This window comes from Sphaerodactylus townsendi, linkage group LG04 (genome assembly GCF_021028975.2).
Source record: "Sphaerodactylus townsendi isolate TG3544 linkage group LG04, MPM_Stown_v2.3, whole genome shotgun sequence".
NCBI classification, from domain to species: Eukaryota; Metazoa; Chordata; class Lepidosauria; order Squamata; family Sphaerodactylidae; genus Sphaerodactylus; species Sphaerodactylus townsendi.
Window position 1 is genome coordinate 874,654 of NC_059428.1, and position 20,172 is coordinate 894,825.

Sequence of the window (20,172 nt, forward strand, 5' to 3'; positions counted from 1 at the left end):
AATTAGTAACCACTTCTAGAGAAGTGGTGAGAACTGGATGGATCCCACCTCTGGCTGCAGGGCCCTGGGCCTTGAAGCCCCTGCTGGGCATCAGAAGATGGCCCTCTCTCCACGCTGGAAGACGGGGCGGGCTTCAGGGGCCGGGCTGTGCTGTTGCGCCTGCTGGCGAAGCCCCGGCTCTTCCCTCTTTCCGGAGCCTGCAAGTGTGGCATCTTCACAGGCCTGCAAAGAGGGATGTGTGGCTGCCCGCTGGCTGCACGGCAGGGGATCCGGTTCTTCCTCTCCCCAGTCAGGGTGTAGCCACGTTTCCATCGTGAGAAGCAAAGTGGAGGTTGGACAGGATAACCAGATCTGCAGCAGCAGCTGCAGCAGCAGCAGTATCCTGAGGCACTGGCGTTCCTGCCTAGGGACATGGGGCACCCCTTGTCCCCGGGCGCATCGATTGAGGTCACGTGGGGGGCGCCAAAACATCCTCCTACACAGCGAGGGATTGAGCAAGCCCTAGAAAGCAGGCGCTGAAGCAGGGGACTGCTCCCAGTGCCTGTCCTAGCCCCACCCACTCTGTACCGTGGCCTGGAGTGTCCAGGGGGCGGGGAGAAGTCCCACTGGGCTCCTAGGAGCAGGACTGGGGAGCTCCGCCTCCGCTCCCTCTGACCCAGCATACCTTATTCGCCTTAAATGAAGTGTGGCATGACTCAGAAGCCTTCTCCCCGGCAGCCGGGCGCCGGCAGGCACAGGAAAAGGTAGGCTGAGCAGGGAGCCCAGCAGCAGCAGCAGAACTGAAGATGATGCTGACGTTTGCTTGGTAAACCTTCAGATGGGGGGTGACTTGTGAGAGATTTCCATGCTTAAAAGTTAATTCCCACTTGCACTGGCTTGGAGCTGTTTCTCAGGCTAGCAGCCTACCTCACAGGGTTGGTGTGAGGACAACAATTAGGAAAGTGGTGGGGAAAGAGCCATGCCTGTTTTGCTGGGGGTAGGAGGTGATTTGTGAGAGATGATGCTGATGTTTGCTTGGTAAACCTTCAGATGGGGGGTGACTTGTGAGAGATTTACATGCTTAAAAGTTAATTCCCACTTGCACTGGCTTGGAGCTGTTTCTCAGGCTAGCAGCCTACCTCACAGGGTTGGTGTGAGGACACAATTAGGAAAGTGGTGGGGAGAGAGCCATGTATGTTTTGCTGGGGGTAGGAGGTGATTTGTGAGAGATGATGCTGATGATTGCTTGGTAAACCTTCAGATGGGGGGTGACTTGTGAGAGATTTACATGCTTAAAAGTTAATTCCCACTTGCACTGGCTTGGAGCTGTTTCTCAGGCTAACAACCTACCTCACAGGGTTGGTGTGAGGACACAATTAGGAAAGAGAGTTGGTGCGGAGAAAGCCATGTATGTTTTGCTGGTGGTGGGAGGTGTTTTGTGAGCTGGTGCAAAAAATCATTGTTTGGTCGTTGTGGGGGAGGGTGGTCGTCCATACCTGGGGTGGGGGTGGGGGGGCACCAAACTCAGATTTTGTCCCCGGGCTCCAGTTTGCCTAGATTCGCCCCTGACTCTGGGCATCCATCTTGTTATCGTAACTTGTTATCGTAACTCCTGGCATCCATCATTCTCATTTCTGTTTCACCAGCCAGCATGATCCATTCCATAAGAGTATCTGGGTTGCCGTTCACCAAAGACCCAACGACGAAGTTCAGGGTGGGGAGCATGCACCAGTACTGGTTCTGGCCAATCGGGGATTTTACTAGCAAGAGCCCCAAAACTCTCAGAGAATTCCACAAATGATTTATTCACATAATCTCTCTTTTGGCTCGCTCCCCCAAGAATGGATTTTCAAAGTGCTGATGTAGGGCCATCATAAACTGCTGGAGTGTGCCAAGTTCGGGGGCCTGTCGATGAAAAGGTCCCACATACCAGTCCGCAGCTGCCCCCCCCCCCCCAGCAACGCTCCCACATCAGGAACCCTTCCCACTTCACTGGCATACTGTCTACCACGGTCTTGCATGTGGGCATCCACCTGCACCAGGAAATAAGGCAGACGGTTAGGGGCGCTGTCGATTCACACATTCAATTGCCTACGAGGCGCTGGCACCAGAGCTGGCATCATTGGAGTTGGTGGCATTGGTGGTGCTGGTTGAGGTGGGTCTTGCTGCCCCAATGGTGCAGGGGGTGCCATTCCTCCTGTCTGGGTACCTGCCGCAACACCCGTTTGAGTGCCGGCCTGAACTGTGGTATCAGACTGGGCAGTGGTGGGTCCAGGCAGGTTACCATGTGTGGGTGGACTGCGAGCCGCTTCCGCCAGTTGTGCTCAAATCTGGAGTAGTTCCATATCCCAGTGTAGTTTATGAATCTCAGTCTGGCATTCCACCTCTCCTGATCCCACTGGTCTCGAAGGATCACTCAAGGGATCAGACTCAGATTCCTCAGCAATGGTCACTGGTCGGGTGAGCCACACCACACTTTTCCATTGCTCAGATCGTGTCTCCACAAATGGACGGGGTCGTTCTCCCCCACCAGGATCATCCCACCTTGCGTTTTTATAATCTAATAGCTCCCGTCCAGGAGTGCGAAGTTCCTCCCGCAGCAAACCCAGAGTCACCCCTCCAGCAAGTCCGAATGTACTCCTTTGAACTCCGAGAGACCGTTGGTTAGTGGGGGCTGCCGAAGCAGTGTCAGACTTCAAAGCCTCAGAGTCTAGTTCTTCCTCCACATACTTTGCAACAATATCCATAAAAGGAGGGCTCGTAGCCCTCTGCCGAGAAACACCTGAGAGTCCTCGAAGGCCATAATCGCCGCAAAAATATGCGCAACTTCAGCCGACGATGGGAGCATGAAGCTGGCAACAGTAACAATGCAGAACTGTTTTAAAGTCAGTTTCCCCGGTCAGAAAATAACTCACTTGATGGGTTCAAGGATTTTATTGAAGACATGGGGAAGACAGGAGAAGACAGCTCTGGCGAAAGGGCGCCAAAACTGTTGATAATATGTTGCAGCACATCCCCACCCCCACGTGTGAACCAAGACAGCAGCAAGAGTCCAGTCTGAGAGCTCATCCCAGCCGTGGAGCTCAAAGGCCAGGGAAATAGACAAGTGGCACTTGCAAAATGCTAAAGCTCTCCCCGCTCCCAGCAAATGCCAGTCCTGACAAAAGCTCACAATGTGCTGAGGCTTGCCAGAGAAGTTAAAAACAACAAAAAAGACTTTTTGGGTTATGTCCGTAGCAAAAGGAAGAATAAAGATATGATAGAGTCACTGCATGGAGAAGATGGCAAAAGTCTTTTCCCAAAAAGGAATCAGTGCTCATCCAGGAGAAAATAAAACAGAAGATACAGTAGGAGAAATTCAGCCCAGAATAAATAAAGAGGTAGTGCAGGAACACCTGGCTACTTTAAACAAATTCAAATCTCCAGGGCCTGATGAATCCGCTCTGCTATCCCAGGGATTAAAAGAACTGGCAGAAGTAATCTCAGAACCACTTGCTATAATCTTTGAGAACTCCTGGAGAACAGGAGAAATCCCAGTGGACTGGAGGAGGGCTAAGGTTGTTATCCCCATCTTCAAAAAGGGGGGAAAGGAGGACTCTAATAATTACCGTCCAGTCAGCCTGACATCAATACCAGGAAAGATTCTGGAGCAGATCATTAGACAGTCTGCCAGTACTTAGAAGAGAATACTGTGGTCACAAAAAGTCAGCATGGGTTTCTGAAAAACCAGACTAATCTTATCTATTTTTTAAATAGAGTTACAAGCTTGGTAGACGAAGGGAATGCTGTGGACCTTGATTTTAGTAGAGCTTTTGACAAGGTGCCCCATAATATTCTTGCAAGTAAACTAGTGAAATGTAGACTAGACAATGCTACTGTTAGATAGATTTGTAATTGGTTGACTGACCGAACTCAAACTCATTATAATGGCTCATCTTCATCCTGGACAGAAGTAACTAGTGGGGTGCCACAGGGTTCTGTCCTGGACCCAGTGCTAGTCAATATTTTTAATCAACGCCTTGGATGATGGAATAGAGAGCATGCTAATCAAATTTGCAGATGACACCAAATTAGGTGGGGTAGCTCTGCCCCAGAGGACAGAGTCAGAATACAGAATGTCAGAATATAGATTAGAGAGCTGGGCCAAAACAAAAAAAATGAATTCCAACAGAGATAAATGTAAGATACTACACTTAGGGAGAAAAAATGAAATGCACAGATGTAGAATGGGTGACACCTGGCTTGACAACACTACATGTGAAAGAGATCTGGGAGTCTTAGTAGACCACAAACTAAACATGAGTCAGCAGTGTGATGCGGCCAAGAAAGCCAATATGATTTTGGGCTGCGTCAATAGTATAGTGTCAACACTGAGGGTTGTAATTGTACCTCTCTAGTCTGCATTTGACGTCAGCTGGAATCCTGTGTACAGTTTTGGGCACCGCAACTCTAGAAGGATATTGACAAGCTGGAATGTGTCCAGAGGAGGACAACCAAAATGGTAAAAGACCTGGAATCCATGCCCTACAAGGAGAGGCTTAGGAAGCTAGGCATGTTTAGTTTGGTGAAGAGAAGGTTAAGGGGGTGACATGATAGCCATGTTTAGATATTTGAAGGGATGTCATGTTGGTGAGGGAGCAAGTTTGTTTTCTGCTGCTCCAGAGACCAGGCTCCAGGAATGGGTTCAAGGTGAAGGAAAAGAGATTCCACCTAAACATCAGGAAAAATTCCTGACAGTAGCTGCTGTTAGACAGTGGAATGCACTACCTCAGATTGAGGTGGAGTCTCTGTCAAGATCCCCTTGACCAGACAATAAGACACCTGTAGGATCACAAAGGTTTCTTTATTGCAGGCATAAGTCAGATCGGGTACAGTTTCAAAGACAGCTCTGTCAAACAGATAGAGCTGTGAATCATATAAGCAGAACTTCCCACTCCCATCCAGATAGGGAGCAAGAGAGTGAAAGTAGTTTTGAGAAAGTGGCCTTCACTTCAGAGGCTGGCGCCAGGGAGAGCAGATAAAACACCTGGCGTTTGGCAGGCAGCGAGCTAGCAAGCAGAAGAATTCACACAAAGCAAAACCCATAGAATTCAGGCTTGACAGTCTCCTTCTTTGGAGGTTTTCAAAGGCCATCTGTCAGGAGTGCTTTGATTGTGTGTTCCTGCATCGCAGGGGGTTGGACTTGATGGCCCTTGGGGTCTCTCTCTCTCTCTCCTTGCAAACTCCAGAACTGGGTCGGCAAAGGGGTCAGGATGCCAGTGTGGTAGTGAATGCAGAAATAGAAGTGCTCCTAATTCCACGTTGAACTATGCCAGATGGTGCCAGCTAAGCCCCAGTGAGCCAGCTAAGCCCCAGTACAGGCTGTAAACCATCCTCCTTCCATGCCTTTCTGTCAATAGACAGTGGGCTATCGAACCCCTGAGGCTGGGAGGGCAGGCTGGGGTGCAGCAAAAGAAACCCAGAAGAGTCTGACGTGGTCTCCCCGGAATCTGCCCAACACCCAGTTTTCTGTCTCCGATGGGTCGGGTTCAGCCCTCCCTTGGGGTTGGTGCCACTTGGGGTTGGATCCACAGCCATGATCCAGGCTTCTAAACTGACACAGCTGGACGTTGCTCAGCAACACTTAGTGGGGTGGGGTGCAAGTGTGGCCCAGACTGGGCTCTGCCACAGGTGGGCAGGGAAGGCTCTTCACATGACTTGTGGCCCGGTCCTGGCTTTCAGAACCAGGAGGCAGCAAGTGTGTCACTGTTGGGGTGGGTGGTGGTGGTGTAGAAACAGCCTGACCCCAGATGCGCTTGGAGGGACCTCAGGACAGAGGCATTTCTAGGCAAACTGGCGCCCGGGGACAAAACCTGGGTTTGGAGCCCCCTCCCCCAGTATGGGTGGCCACCCTCCCCCACCATGACCAAACAAGTATTTTTTGCACCAGATCATTTTAAAGTCACCATCATATTATAGAACATGCCCCAACTCACAAATCTGAACACAGGAATAGTCCATGCCACTTAGCAGAAATAAAATTTTTGATGTTTTCAAAATGCTTGCAAAATGTTTTATTACTGCTGTGAAAACGTTGATGGTGTTATATCCAGCACCCCCAATTGCCCCCCAGCATTGGAAACATAGCCTGAATTTACTGCTTGTAAGTCATCCAGTGGCTAGCAGCTAGCTGAATACCTTCAGAGGGAGGGGACCCAAAGTGGGGGATCCCCACCCCCTGCAGAGGCCTGGCAATCTACACCCCTCCCCAGCTGAACTAGGAGACAGAGGAAATTACAATCCAGTGTCCATGTAAAAAATGACCATCGGAAAGCATGAGAAGCCAAGGAAAACTATACATCTTGGGCACAAAGGGCACTTTTGTGCATGCTCCAGGCCTGGAAGGAGCAAGCCCTTCTTGCTGCTGGATTAACCTTTGCCCCACCATCTCAAGAGTATGTTTTTACTATTGTAAGGAGCGATTGGCAGAGTGGAGTGAACCTTATTATTGGATTCAAACTTGAAATGCTCTAGTCCATAAAGGGGTAGGAGTTCAAAATTTTTTTGAGGGGGAGCATTGTTTTCCAAATGTTTTAAATTCTATATTTGTCCTATCACTGACTTGACTGAGATGCAGAAAGCTCCCTAAAACACTCATACACTTTGAAGAAAAGTTATAGTACTTGAGCTTTAGAAATGTGTGGTAAAATATGTCTGTGTTCTTAAGTGGAGTTGGGAAAAGAAGGGAAATTCACACTGAATATGTACAACAATCAAACTTAACAGGTTTGAATGTCACAATCAGACATCAACTGATCTCCTAGTCTGCTTGGTTAACTATGACCAACTCAAACACCCACTGTACAGATTTGCATCAGTTTTATTATGTGCCAAAACACTTCCTACCCAAGCAGGTTAATAGCCATTAAAATTGCTAAGGAATATTTAGGCAAACACATCAGAATGGTATGATCCCTCCCCCCAAAAATACAGCATTCATTGATAACTGATTAATCTGAGATTTAATTATCTGTGACTGCATCCAGATAGTCACCCATTATTTCCCCAGCAACCCCACTTTCCCTGGTGCTGTATCACTAGAGTGCTTTTTAAAAACATCGGATGCTGTTATTGCTACTACACCATCCTGATTAGCCCAGTTGGGTCCAAGATTGTCAGGATGTAAAGGCTAAGTAAGGTCACCCATGGTCAGCACTTGGATAGGAGACCACCAAGGAAGACCAGGGTTGCTATGCAGAGGAAAGCAATAGCAAAACACCTTGTTTCTTGCTGGATGGAATACTCCATGCAAAGGATTGTCATCACTCAGTTGCAACTCAATGAAATGTTCTCTTTAATTTGTATTGCAAAAGTATGCGCTTGATGTTCTGACAATCTTATGCCAAGATCTCTGAATTCTCAGCTTTCATACCCCCCCCCCCACACACACACAGAATTGTTCTTCCTTGCAGAGGTATAAAAGTTAAAAATTCAGAGATCATGCTGGTAGATCTTTGGAACATTAGTACACACTTTCTAAATCACTGATCTCAGCAGCCAGATCTTTCCATTCAGACAGTCGCCTCTAGCTCTCTCTCTCCTGTGGCCCATCCCCTCCTCTCCCGTGCCACCTCCCTCCTTTCCCCATCTCTCTCTCTCTCTCTTCCCCTGTCCTTTCCCATTCCCCTCTCGCTCTCTCACCCTCCCTCCTACCTGCTCCCCCCCTCCCTAGCTAACTGGAAGCCAGCTGCCATTTAGATTAAGGCAGGGAACCCCTAAAATCCAGAGGCAGGCCCGATTGAGAAATTTCTGGCAACAAAGGGAAATAGCTTATTGATCTGAGGAGTTTCCTATCCCACACCCTTTCTCTCCTGTATGGAGACTCAAAGGGAGACTTACAATCTCCCTTCCCCCACAAACACTCTGTAGAAATGGGGCTGAGAGAGCTCCCAAAGAACTGCTTGGACTCAGGCCCAAGGTCACTTTGAGCTTTGGCATGGTGTCGGAGGTGCACAAAAGCTAATCCTGGTTCCCCCAGAAAAAGCTTCCACAGCTCAAGTGGCAGAGCAGGAAATCAACCCTGTGGTTCTCCAGATTAGAGAGTGCACCTGCTCTTTAACCACTACACACCATGCTGGAAAAGCCCCACACTATGCTTTCCCCCTCTGAATCCCCCCTCCCAAGCTTTTCTCAGCACACTTGTAAAAGGCGGCTGACTGAGAAGTCCACAGGAGCCCGGCAGAGATTGGTCACAGTTCCAAGCATCCCATTTGCCACTACTGACAGGATCACATCCAATGCTCGGGTGAATGGCTACCTCACTGCTGAGCCATAGAAGCAGGCAGGCAAATTCACCTGCTGGCATAGTAGTGCAGGGATTCCCACAAGCAATTTCCCAAAAGAGCATCCCCAGCTCTCGTTGGTAACCCAACACTGCCTGGAGTGAGGCAAGAGCAGGTTTTAGAGCACTGCAAAGGGTGAAAAGGGGGCCGGTGCTCTTCCCCCCCCCCTCCACTCCAAGCCCAGCCCTGGCAAAGGGAAAGAGCAGGGATCTGGACAGCAAAGGGGATGCTGGAAAAGAGGAGTGGCAGGAGGAAGGGATGGGGTGCAGTTTGTTTTGCTGGGTGGAGAGACCCTCACTCCCACACAGGGAACATTGGGTGGTCTAGGGGCTCCTCCTCAGCTCCCCTCCTCACCTGCCACCAGCAGCATTGGCTCCTTGAGAGCGCCCACGGTCTGGCTGTGTGTGGGGAGGTGGGGAGAGAGATGGCTGCCAGTGCCTCTCACCTGCCTCCAGCGGTGCTTGGGCGCCCACAGCTTGTCCGCATTGCTGGCCCATCACTCCCCCTCCCTCCACGGCCAGACTGGTTCCTGTGGGCCATGGGCGCGCTCACGGAGCAAACGCTGGCAAGGCGGGTGAGGCCAAGGAAAGGCTGACAAGTCCGGCTGTGTGGGGGGGGGGGGGACCGATCATGGGCTGGTTCGCTGCCTCGCTCACCTGCACACTGTATTAAGACTTTCAGTTTTGAACGCCGCTGTTGTTGCTGCTGCCGGGCTCCCACTTGGCTTCCCTTCTCGGCTTCTGCCTTCTTCTGTGCCGGCCAGCCTGGGGAGAAGTCTTGTGACTGTTTGCAGGCAGGCCGGAAGAGAAGGCAAGGCATGCCGGCTCAGAGGGAGGCGGAGCTCCTGCCTCCGAGGCTCCTGATCTTGATGACTCACAGCCCCTGCAGAGGTCAGAATGCCTGGGAGGATTTTGCCCGCCCCCTGAACTGGACATTCCAGGCCACCGTCCTTGCTGGACTGGAGCATGATGGGTAACTGTGGGGGACATTTTGGCGCCCCCCACGTGACTTTAATCGCTGCGCCCGGGGACAAGGGGTACCCCAGGTCCCTAGGGAAATTCGCCACTGCCCAGAGTTACGATGGCCGCCATCGGGCTACTGGCCTCGACAGGGCCTTGTAGAGTCACCAGCCGCCAGCCTACCGAACCTGAGGAGACCCCCTACGCCCATCGTCACCGGCTGGGTCTCTGTCTGTACTGTGGGTACAGCAGTCATTCAGCTGCCACCTGTCCAGCCAAGCCAGCAGCTAAACACCCTCCCCAACAGCACTGAAACAAGCCAACAACATCCAAGCCAGGCAGACATAAGAAGGGGTTCTCTAAAGAGGCCTCGAGACTGAATCTAGCTGGCCCGTACTCCGAGGATGAAGTACCAGGAGTTGGATTCGTGACTGATGCTCGCTGCCAGGACCTGCCTTCCAACGCTGCCGAACAGGTGAGTGATGACTGGGGCCCCCTGGTACTTACCGTGATTGTCACCAACCCCCCCCCCCCAAAGGAACCCAAATGATGGTGCAGGCCCTGGTTGACTTGGGAAGCTCACACTGTCTCATGCACCCCAGTGCAGTCGAAGGGTTAGGTCTCACCCCAATTCCCCTCCGCAGAGCAATCCAATTTACGCAAATGGATGGTCACCCGATGGAGGGGCCACCAGCGGCGTTCAAAACTGAAAGTCTTAATACAGTGTGCCCAGCATTGGGAATGTTGCAGTTTTATCATTGCCAACATAGGCAAATACCCTGTAGTCCTGGGCAGATTGAATTGTATGGTTTACTGATCCTCCTTGCAGCAGTCATGTACACCCGAGCCCCCCCCTTCCAACTGGCGTAGAAGGGGTGGAGGGGGTGGCCTCCTCCGTGGAGCGTCCGTCTGAAACGGCTACCGGCATTCTAATGCCTTACCGGGATTTAAGTAAGGTTTTTGAGGAAAAGGAATGTGATTCGTTGCCACCACATCGCAAAACTGACTGTAAAATAGAATTGGTTCCCAGTGCCAAACTACCCAAGGGACTCCATCCCATGAATCTGGCAGAGGATGCCGCTCTTCGGGAGTTTCTGGATAAAAACTTAGCAAGGAACTTTATTCGGAAAGCCACTAGCAGCTTTGCTGTTTTGGTGCTGTTTGTTAAGAAGAAGGACGGATCTCTCCACTTGTGTATTGACTATCGGGGTCTCAGCACTGTTTCTAACTCCAGTAAATATCCCCTTCCCCTAATCAAGGACTTGTTGGCCACTTTGGGAAAGGGACGCTTGTTTACTAAACTGGACCTACAGGAAGCCTATTATTGGGTTAGAATAGCTGAAGGCTATGAACATTTGACTGCTTTAAATACACGTTATGGATAATTTGAATATCAGGTGATGCCTTTTGGGTTAAGCAGAGCCCCTGAGGTCTTCGTGAGCCTTATCAATGATGTTCTCCAAGATTTACTGTTCAAAGGAGTGGTGGTGTACTGAGATGATGTGCTCATTTATTCCCCAGATGAGAAGTGTAAGGTTGTGGTTTGATTTCTGTTTTCTGTTCGCCAGCCTGGCCTTGGTAACATTCCGCGGACTGGGCTGCGTGCCCAGGGTGGCTGTTATCGTTAACCTTGCTGCCTATCTGTGCTTATTATATGCGTGTGAAGTCTTACTTTCTGTTCGCGTGAGAACCTACATTGGAGGTTGGAGTTTTGGGGGGAATTTACTTTGTGCTGTGGGCGGGGGCAGAGACGCTCGTAAAAGCAGCGGTCTGGTGGGGAAAGGTCAGAGTCTGCATTTCCTGTATTGTGCATCTTGGAAGTTTAAGAAATAAAGAACTGTTACAGTTACTTTAAGTCTGGTCCTTTCAGATTCCTTACGTAAGTCTTGTGTACAGTTGGTGAGAGAAGTGTTAAAGAGGCTTATGGACAACTCACTTTTTGTTAAATTGTCCAAATGTGCCTTGCATCAGGAGAAATTGGATTTCATGGGCTGTAGAATTTCTGCCACAGGAGTAGAGATGGACCCTTCCAAGGTCCAAGATGTGTTGTGGTGGCCACCGCCCTCTACCCGCAAACAGTAGCATGTCCTTTTTGGGTATTGCCAACTTTTACTGGGACTTTATCCCTAATTTCGCTGAACTTGCCTTGCCCCTCACAGACTTGCTTCGCACCAAAGGGAACGGTTCCAATACTTCACGTCCCAACGCATCCCTGGGTGGTCAAGCCTGCCAACGTGTGTTTGATGCTTTCAAACAGGTGTTTACATCAGAACCTGTCCTTAAGCATGTTAGTCTTGCCCTACGCTTTGTAGTTCATGTGGATGCCTCTGACAAAGCCCCCAGGGCAGCCCTCCTCCAGCGAGGGACGGATGGTGTTTCATATTCCTGTGCCTACCTGTCAAAAAAGTTTACTGGCTCTGAGGTGAACTGGACTGTGGGAGACAAAGAAAATGGGGCTATCAAACAGGCTTTGGCCACTTGGAGACACTGGTTGGAGGGGGCGGAAACTCCTTTTGAAGTGTGGACTGACCATAAGAACCTTATTGAGAAAAAGAACTGCTGCTGCTTTCAGAAGGTGAGCAATAGCAAGCCCCACCTTCCAGAAGCCTGAGGCAAGCACACGGCCAGAAGAAAACCAAGAAAAAACCCCCATACTGTAAGAGTGGGGGCTAGCCCGCTCATCCAGCCGTCTCGGCCTTGGTACATCCCTCGCAACGGGCTGCTTGCCCAGGGAAATGACCTTGTATTGCTTATCATCTATGTCAATGCTTACTTTTGCTTTTCTTGCTTTCCTGTGTGAAACTGAGCTTGAGAACTATGCATGCGAGGAGGGGCTGTGTTTTCGTCTGTAAAGCGGCGAAGCGAGGCCCAGGCTAGGCTGAGGGGGGCCAGTTCCTCGCCATTAAGGCGTGTATGTTGGAGACCGTTGGAAGCTTTGGAATAAGCGAGGAACTGCTTAAAGTTACTTTTTTGTTTCAAGTTCTTCTTGAAAGTTCGCTTACATTATCACCGAGAACTCTTAGAAAATCACCACCTACGTTTGGTATGGAGGTTTGAGTCTTCACACTCCAACTACTCTGGCCGAATCTCTGGTGTCCTTCAACATGCAAGAGGTTGCCATTCAAAGGGGCAGCTAAGCGCATGAGTACTGAAAGAGACTGTGGTAGCCCCCAAAGAGGGGCTCTCTCTCTGCCGGCTGGCTTTTCGACGGTCCCTGTGGAGGAGCCAGCGGAACTCAAGTTCCCTGGTGACCCTCTCCAGGCCTCGGCTCAGCCGAAGTGTAGCCTTTCTCCAACTGGAAAGAAGCCCGGATGGAGGAAGCTCATTGAGGATCTCGACCGCCTTGCGGTTTCGACCCGAGCGTCCTCCGAGGAATGCGCCAGGTAAATTTTTACGACCCACGGTGGAGTGAGTGTCGATGGATCGTGGCCCCCATAGAAAGGCACATCACCACCGGGCCACCATGTGGGATTAAGCAAAACCAATAATGCCGCCGCGGTTAGGGAGGAAATTGGAGTTTCCAGCCATCCACGGGGGGATACCCAAGGAATGCGCTTGGAGAAACATTTTGAAACAATATTTCGAACCCCACCACTGTGCACCACTGGCAAGAGAATGCGAGCGCGCCCGAAGACTTCACGTCCCGGGGGCCCGACAATCGGGGTGAGAGAGTCTCTTGGATTTCCCTGGAGGGTCCCAACGCCAGATTGACTTTTGCAGAGGATGCCCGCGCCCACGCACCCCCCCTAACCTACGTAGTTTCTTGGGGACAACCGCCCGGACCCACTCAAGAGTGCGCCCAGCAGGGTTCCGGGGCGATGGAAAACCAGAGCGATTGGGAGGGATCAACGGCGCGAGAAAGCCTAGCCAGAGCCAAACAGGACTAGGAGTTGGAACAGCCGAGGCCCCTCAAAAGGGAACGGGAGGTTCTAGGAATTGGAACGGGAAACAGTTTCGCAATAACGTGCGGACGCGTGAAATAGCCCAGGAGAAAGAAATGCTCCGAGAACAATTCCTGAAGGATCTCCGAACAGCTTCCCCGCATGGTTTTGGACCACACCAAACAGGGACTTCTCGACCGGGCCAACGCGAATGCGTTAAAGCGCTTCAGACTCAGGGGGAAGTCGAAGCTGCCCTGCAACGACAGGAACGCAGCAAAGTTGCCGGCAAGAACGGAGACGCTGGTGCGCGCCAGGAGAGGGGATTTGGCAGACAAGGAAGCCGCCACTTCGACGATGCGGATGTCAGAGCACCGGGCCGGCAACAGCCACTCAGGATCGACGGAGCTGCTCGACCATGCTCACCCCCCTTCCTCACCTTCCAGTTGGGGCGCCACGGGGAGCCCCATTGCCACAGCAAAAAGAATTCTTCCCCCGCCGCCGCCGCAGCGACCCGCGTTCGCGGTCCAACCGGGCCTCTGCTACTCTGCCCCGGTTCCTGCGCCCAAAGCAGCTCCGGTTGCTGGCAGAGGCCACCCACGACCTCCTATTCCGGCCCGTTTTCCCGATGTAATTTTGTACCTGCTTCCCGGCTGCCCTACTTCATATTGGTAAATACGGTGGATGTACGCACATGCTCGAATTTGATGATCTCTACACGCCTCCGGCCGAGGAAAAAAGTACGGGATATATCGGAGTCGGTGTTAGATGGAGACAGCGCTGGGCTGAATGGTTTGTGGAACTACATGAAATGGGGGGAATTTGCCCCGGATACTTCAAACTGGCAGCCGCCTTGCTCCAGGGACGCTTAGGTTACGTTTTCAAGATCCTGAAGAAGCAAACCAAGGCCAGTAAGACTATTAAAACCATCAAACAAGGGAACAGACCGCTTTGCCGAATTAAGCCGCGTGAAGGTTCCGTTTAGCAGCTAATAAACTTCCTGACAATGGCCCGAACGTATGAAATCTGCTAATACTTTCACCGATGCGATTGATCCTGAGATCTGCACCTGGGCAGATATGGTGGGCCAGCCCCAAACCATGCGGCTGGAATGGATTACAACAGGGAATTACATTGCATCCCCGTCTCAACCGCATTCCAAGAACAGGGAGAACCCTTACCCAACCAAACTAACGGCAAAGCCGGGCAAACAGCCGTCGGCTCCACAAAAAAAAAAGCGCGAAATCGGGACCTCCCACCACCGAAGTCTACATCCGATGCGCCGCCGTCGTCTTGGTTTTATGGTTTGTATTGTGGGGCCCAGGTCACCTGGCAGCGCGATAATCTGTCCGAAGAATCCAAGGCTCCTGTCCCCGCGCTCGAAATCCATAGCTAGGGCCCCCTGTAAATCGCGGGCCCGAAGCGAGCCTCAAAGGGAACAATGCCCGCACCTGGCTGATGATGACCCAGATGACAGCGAGGGACGCAACGACTTTGGAGGAGTAAAGCCTATCCTCTGGTCCAGCTGGCGAAAAGACTGAGGCGCCAGACAGCGGTGAGTGAGAGGGGGTTTGCCCCTATAACCCTTATGGCGACCACTTTTAACCAATTCGAAAGCTGAAGCGACACCCATATTTTAGCCCGGGCTTTGAAGTGGACTCAGGTTGCTGCTATTCGTCTAATGAGACCTCAGGTGGCAAGAACAATTAGGTCTTGAACGTATAGCGATAGTCAAGCCCATCCCCTTTACACAGATGGATGGCAGCCCTTTGGGAACGGAGGGTCCGACTTTCGGTTCAGAACCCAAATCCAGTGCTGCGTTACGTTGCCAGGCCGACCACTGGGAAGTACGCAGTTTCATTTATTGGCCCCAGTTGCCAAACATCCCATCGTCTTAGGCATGCCTTGGTTTCTATCCCGCGAACCTACTCACCATTTTCTGGGGGCAACGCATGCGTCCGGATTCCACGGATCCACCGTGTAGGGGACATATGAATGAGGGGCATGCCTCCTGACGAACCTCTAGTTACCCCAATCTCACAAAATTTTACTGGCCCTTGAACTACGCCCCGAGCCCTGAACTGGCGGAGGATCCCCAAACAATAATTGCAGGATCTGGCTCGGGTTTTTGAAGGAAAAGCGGGAGAAATACGCGATGGGCTTCCCCCATAGAGACTACAGATTACGATCCTCTTAGTCCCGGGGGCACAACTGCCCGAAAGGAAGAATTTATCGGATGAGCCCAGCTGAACAAAAGGAGCTCCGTGCTTTCCTTGATAAAAATTTGGCAAAGGGGTTTCATTGGCCGGAGACAACCAAAAAAGCACCGAATGGTGGCTCTTCGGATCTTGTTTGTCAAAAAGAAGCACGGTTCCCCTAAGCGCCTTTGCACCCGACTTATATCGGGGGTTAAATGCCGTCTCTCTTTCCAACAAATACCCCTTGCCATTAATCAAAGATTTGCTAGACGCTTTGGGAACGAGACGAATTTTTACCAAATTGGACTTACGCGAGGCTTACTACCGAGTAAGAATTGCTGAAGGGTATGAACACTTAACAGCTTTTAATACTAAATTCGGACAATATGAATACTGTGTAATGCCATTCGGATTAGCCGGAGCGCCAGGGGCTTTCATGGCTTTAATCAATGATGTCCTACAAGACTTTTTATTCAAAGGGTATATTTGGATGATGTGCTGATATATTCACAAACGGTGGAAGAGCATGAACTGTTGGTCAGGGCTGTGTTGCAACGGCTACTCGATAATTCTCTGTTTGTCAAGTTGTCTAAATGTGCGTTCCACCAGACTTCCCTGGACTATTTGGGCTATCGTATCTCGCCCGAGGGGCTGGAGATGGACCCTGCCAAAGTGGCAGTGGTCGTTGACTGGCCCGTCCCTACCACTCGTAAGGAACTTCAATCTTTCCTGGGCTTTGCCAATTTCTATCGAGACTTTATTCCCCAGTTTGCTCAGTTGGCGCTGCCGTTGACAGATCTATTGCGCACCAAAGGAAAAGGTCCTCAAGCATCTAAACCCGGGACGCCCATTCCCTGGACGGAGGATTGCCAATCCGCCTTTCAAGCTCTTAAGATTGCTTTCACTACCGAGCCCATTCTAAAGCACCCGGATCCCGACTTGCCTTTCATAGTACATGTCGACGCTTCGGACAAGGCTCTAGGAGCTGCCCTCTTGCAGAAAAATAAAGCGAATAAACTTGTTCCATGTGCTTACTTGTCAAAAAAACTTTCTGGGCCTGAACTGAACTGGACTGTGGGGGACAAGGAAACGGCCGCCATTAAAGAGGCTCTTTCGATTTGGCGGCACTGGCTGGAGGGGGCTGCCACCCCGTTTCCGGGGTGGGCAGATCATAAGAACTTAGTTGCCTTGTCTACCCCACTTAAAATGTCAGCTAAACAGCTGCGTTGGGCCGATTTCTTCTCTAGGTTTGCTTTTACGGTCCATTTTTTCCCGGGCAACAGCAACAAATTGGCTGATGCTTTGTCCCGCCAGCCGAAGGGGGTGGACACCTCCTTGCGTAACACCCCTCGGACTATCCTTTCTCCCTCCCAGTTGGGGCTGGCGGTCACGCGATCCCAAACGACTGCCTCCCCGCCATCCCCCCACCCCCTGGATATTCCGGACGTGGTTTTGCCGTTCCTCCGTCAGCTAGAGGAGGCGGGGCAACAGGACATTCCGAAGGGGGAGTCGGATAATGTAAGGAATTCCAACGAGGCAGAAATAAAAGGCTTTTGGTTGAAAGACCATTTATTCAGACATCTTAGAAAGCTCACACACACGACATGACAGGAATGGGCCTTCCCGCCCAGACCACAGGTTATAACCCCCTTGTTCCATCCCCCTCCCAGAGTCTCCAGTCCCATTCTCATGGGAACGGAATTCTCATCTCGCTCTAAGAGATAAGCCCTCCAACAGTGTGGTTGCTGTGGATTCTGGCCCGTTGCCCGTGCCAGGAAACTCAGTCAAGGCCAAACGGCTGTGAAGAGATTCAGCACCACTGAGATCTTTACATTCTGCCTCTCCTAAGAAAAAACCTTCCCCCCCTGGTTTCAGTGGAAAAGCATGATGAAAAGCAGAAATAAGGGAGGGGGCATCGATATTTTCTGAATACACCCATTGATTATGGCCGGAAGAATATCCCACCCAAGAAACTAAATACTGTAAGCGTTTGCGATTAAAGCGAGAGTCCAGAATAGCATCAATTTCATAGTGCTTGTGGCCATCAATCATGGTCGGCGGGGGTCTCTCCGGAGGGCCGTGCCAGGCATCGAAAGCGGGAGCCTCCTTGAGCAAACTAGAATGAAAGACGGGATGGATATTACTTAAGGAATTAGGCAATTCTAAACGAGCAGTAACATCATTGATCACTTTTGTAATCCTAAACGGACCCACGAATTTCTTGCCTAGCTTTGAATATTTGTGAACGTCTCTAAGGTTCTTGGTAGATAAATAGACCCAAGCCCCTACACGTAAAGGAAAGTCAGAACGATGTTTATCCGCCTGAAACTTTTGAGAGTCCTTGGCTTGCTGTAGGGCAGTCTGGACCGTTTTCTACCCCTCAGCCAGGGATGAAATCCATTGATTGAACTCAGGAGGTTGCAGCGCCTCTGTGGGCAGTTGGGGCAGTGGTGGGAAAGAACGACCAGACACAATTTCAAAGAAGTCTTCTGTGTGCTGCTATGAATGGCATTGTTGTAAGCGTACTCCGCGAAATGGAATTAAATCGCACCAATTGTCTTGATGGTAGTTAGTGTAACAACGTAAATACTGCTCTAGAGTTCTGTTGCGTCCTCTCTGACTCCACCGTCACTTTGAACGCATTGGTAGGGCGATGCAACCGCCGGGGTGGTTCCCAACAAAGTCCAGGAAAGCCTTCCAAAATTTGGAAATGAATTAGGGCCCGCCGGGGTCGACACCACCTTTGAGGGGCTGGAGTGCAGGCATGATATGATATGTTGGATAAACAACCGCGCCAGTTTCGGGGCAGAGGGGAATGGTGGTGCAGAAGGGGATGAAATGCGCTTGTTTGGAGAACAGGTCTACCACCACCCATAAAACAGTGTTTCCCCTGGCTTTCTCCTCGCAAATCCGTAATAAAATCCATTGGAAATAACTTTCTCCCAGGGCCCGGGGAGGCGACAGTGGAGAGAGGTTTTAAAAGGCCATGGGGTTTTCCCGGGATGAACTTGGCCTCGCGTGCGCAGACCGAAAGCATCCCTTGATATAAGCCCTCCTAATGTCTTTGTGCATGGCGCGCCACCAGAACTGGCGACTGGCCAGGTGTAGCGCTTTTAAGGAAGCCAAAATGTCCAGCCGACCTTGGTATCATGGCAGGCTTTCGAGAACCTGCTTACGGAGGGGGGGAGGCACGCACCAACACCCCCCCGCTTCTAAACGCTGCATCCTCCAAGCTGCCACTCTGGGAGTCCTCCTTCCTCCGCTGGGAGTTCGCTGGAGCCCCGCATTTCTCCCTCGAAGTTCCCGCAGGAAGGGGGAGACGTATTGCTCGAACGGGCTAAGGCGGGAGGAGACGCTGGAGGCCCGCGATCGAAAGTGACAGCTAATCCCAGTTGGGAGGGGGAGAGAACGGTGCTGGATTTCCGCAGTAATCGAAGAACCGCCTCCCCGGGAAGATCGAGACAGCCGCGATCAGCCAGTTTCATTAGTTTTTCCAGGGAAAAAAATGTACTGTGAAGGAGAAGCTGTGGAGAAAAATCAGCCCAACGTGAGTTGCTTTATGATGGACATTTTGAGGGGTGGAGAGGGCGGCCAAATTCTTATGATCCCAATCTCTAAACTTGGAAGGGGTGTTTAGCCCCTCAAGCCATGCGTGACGCCAGGTGCATAGCCACTTTGATAGTCAGCAGGTCTCTTTATCACCCACGGGTCCAGTTGGAGTTCAGGGCCAGGGAAAACTTTTTGGATAAGTAAGCACATCGGGCACAAGTTTTCCATCTTTATTTTTTCTGCAAGAGGGCTGCGCCGAAGCCTTGTCCGGGATGCATCCAATGCGGAACTAATGCAAAGGGAAGGTCAGGGTCAGGGTGTTTCAAAATGGGCTCGGTAGTGAAAGCTGACTTCAAATGCTGGAATGCCGCTGACATTCCTGGAGACCAAGGGAGGGGAGCCCCGGCTTGGCAGCCTTGGAGAATCCTTGCCTTTGGTGCGTAAAAAGATCTGTGAGTGAAGGGCTAGTTTGGCAAATTGGGGTATAAAATCACGAGTAGAAATTGGCAAAGCCAAGGGAAGGACTGGGTAATTTCTTTCTGTTGGTGGGGCCGGCCATTGGAGTAATACCGCAAGGCCTACTACTCTCGCAGGGTCCATTTTTTAAGCCTTCGGGTGAGATCCCCGGATAGCCTAAATAGTCTATGGAGGACTGATGAAAACAGCACTTTGACAATTTTCGCTAAGAGAGAGTTGTCAAGCAAACGTTGTAATACCTCACCAACCAGGGTTTCATGCTCTTCCATAGTTTGTGAATAAAATCAAAACATCATCTAAGTAATAACTCCACTCACACCTTTTATACAATAAATCTTGCAAAACTTCACATACTGATAAGGGCCATAAAGTCTCGGCGTGCTCCAGCCAAACCGAATGGCATTTCATTAAGTATTCATATTGTCCAAATTTGGTATTAAACGCTATTAAATGTTCATAACCTTCCGAAATTCTGGCGCTGTAATAAGCCTCTTAAATCCAACTTAGTAAACCTGCCTCTTGCCCAGTGCATCTAGGAGGTCTTTGATTAAGGGCAAGGGATATTTATTAGACATGGAAACAGCATTTAATCCATGGTAATCGGTACAAAGCCCTCAATGAGCCATCTTCTTTTTCTTCACAAACAGAACAGGGCGGGCGTGGGTGTGTTTGGTGGCTAGTCGCATGAATCCTCGAGCCAGATTCTTATCTAAGAAAGCACGGAGCTCCTTTTCTCTCGGGTGGGGGCTCATGCGATAGATTCTCTACCTTTGGGCAGTTGAGCTCCGGCTGTAGGATGATTTTGCAATCG

The 20,172-nt window shown here is 50.9% G+C and overlaps 1 protein-coding gene across 7 annotated transcripts in view; it reads left to right on the plus strand.

The window, feature by feature from the left end:
• The window catches only part of SPTBN4 (spectrin beta, non-erythrocytic 4), a 573,187-nt gene that overhangs the window by 261,560 nt on the left and 291,455 nt on the right, over window positions 1-20,172 (plus strand). The window lies entirely within an intron of this gene.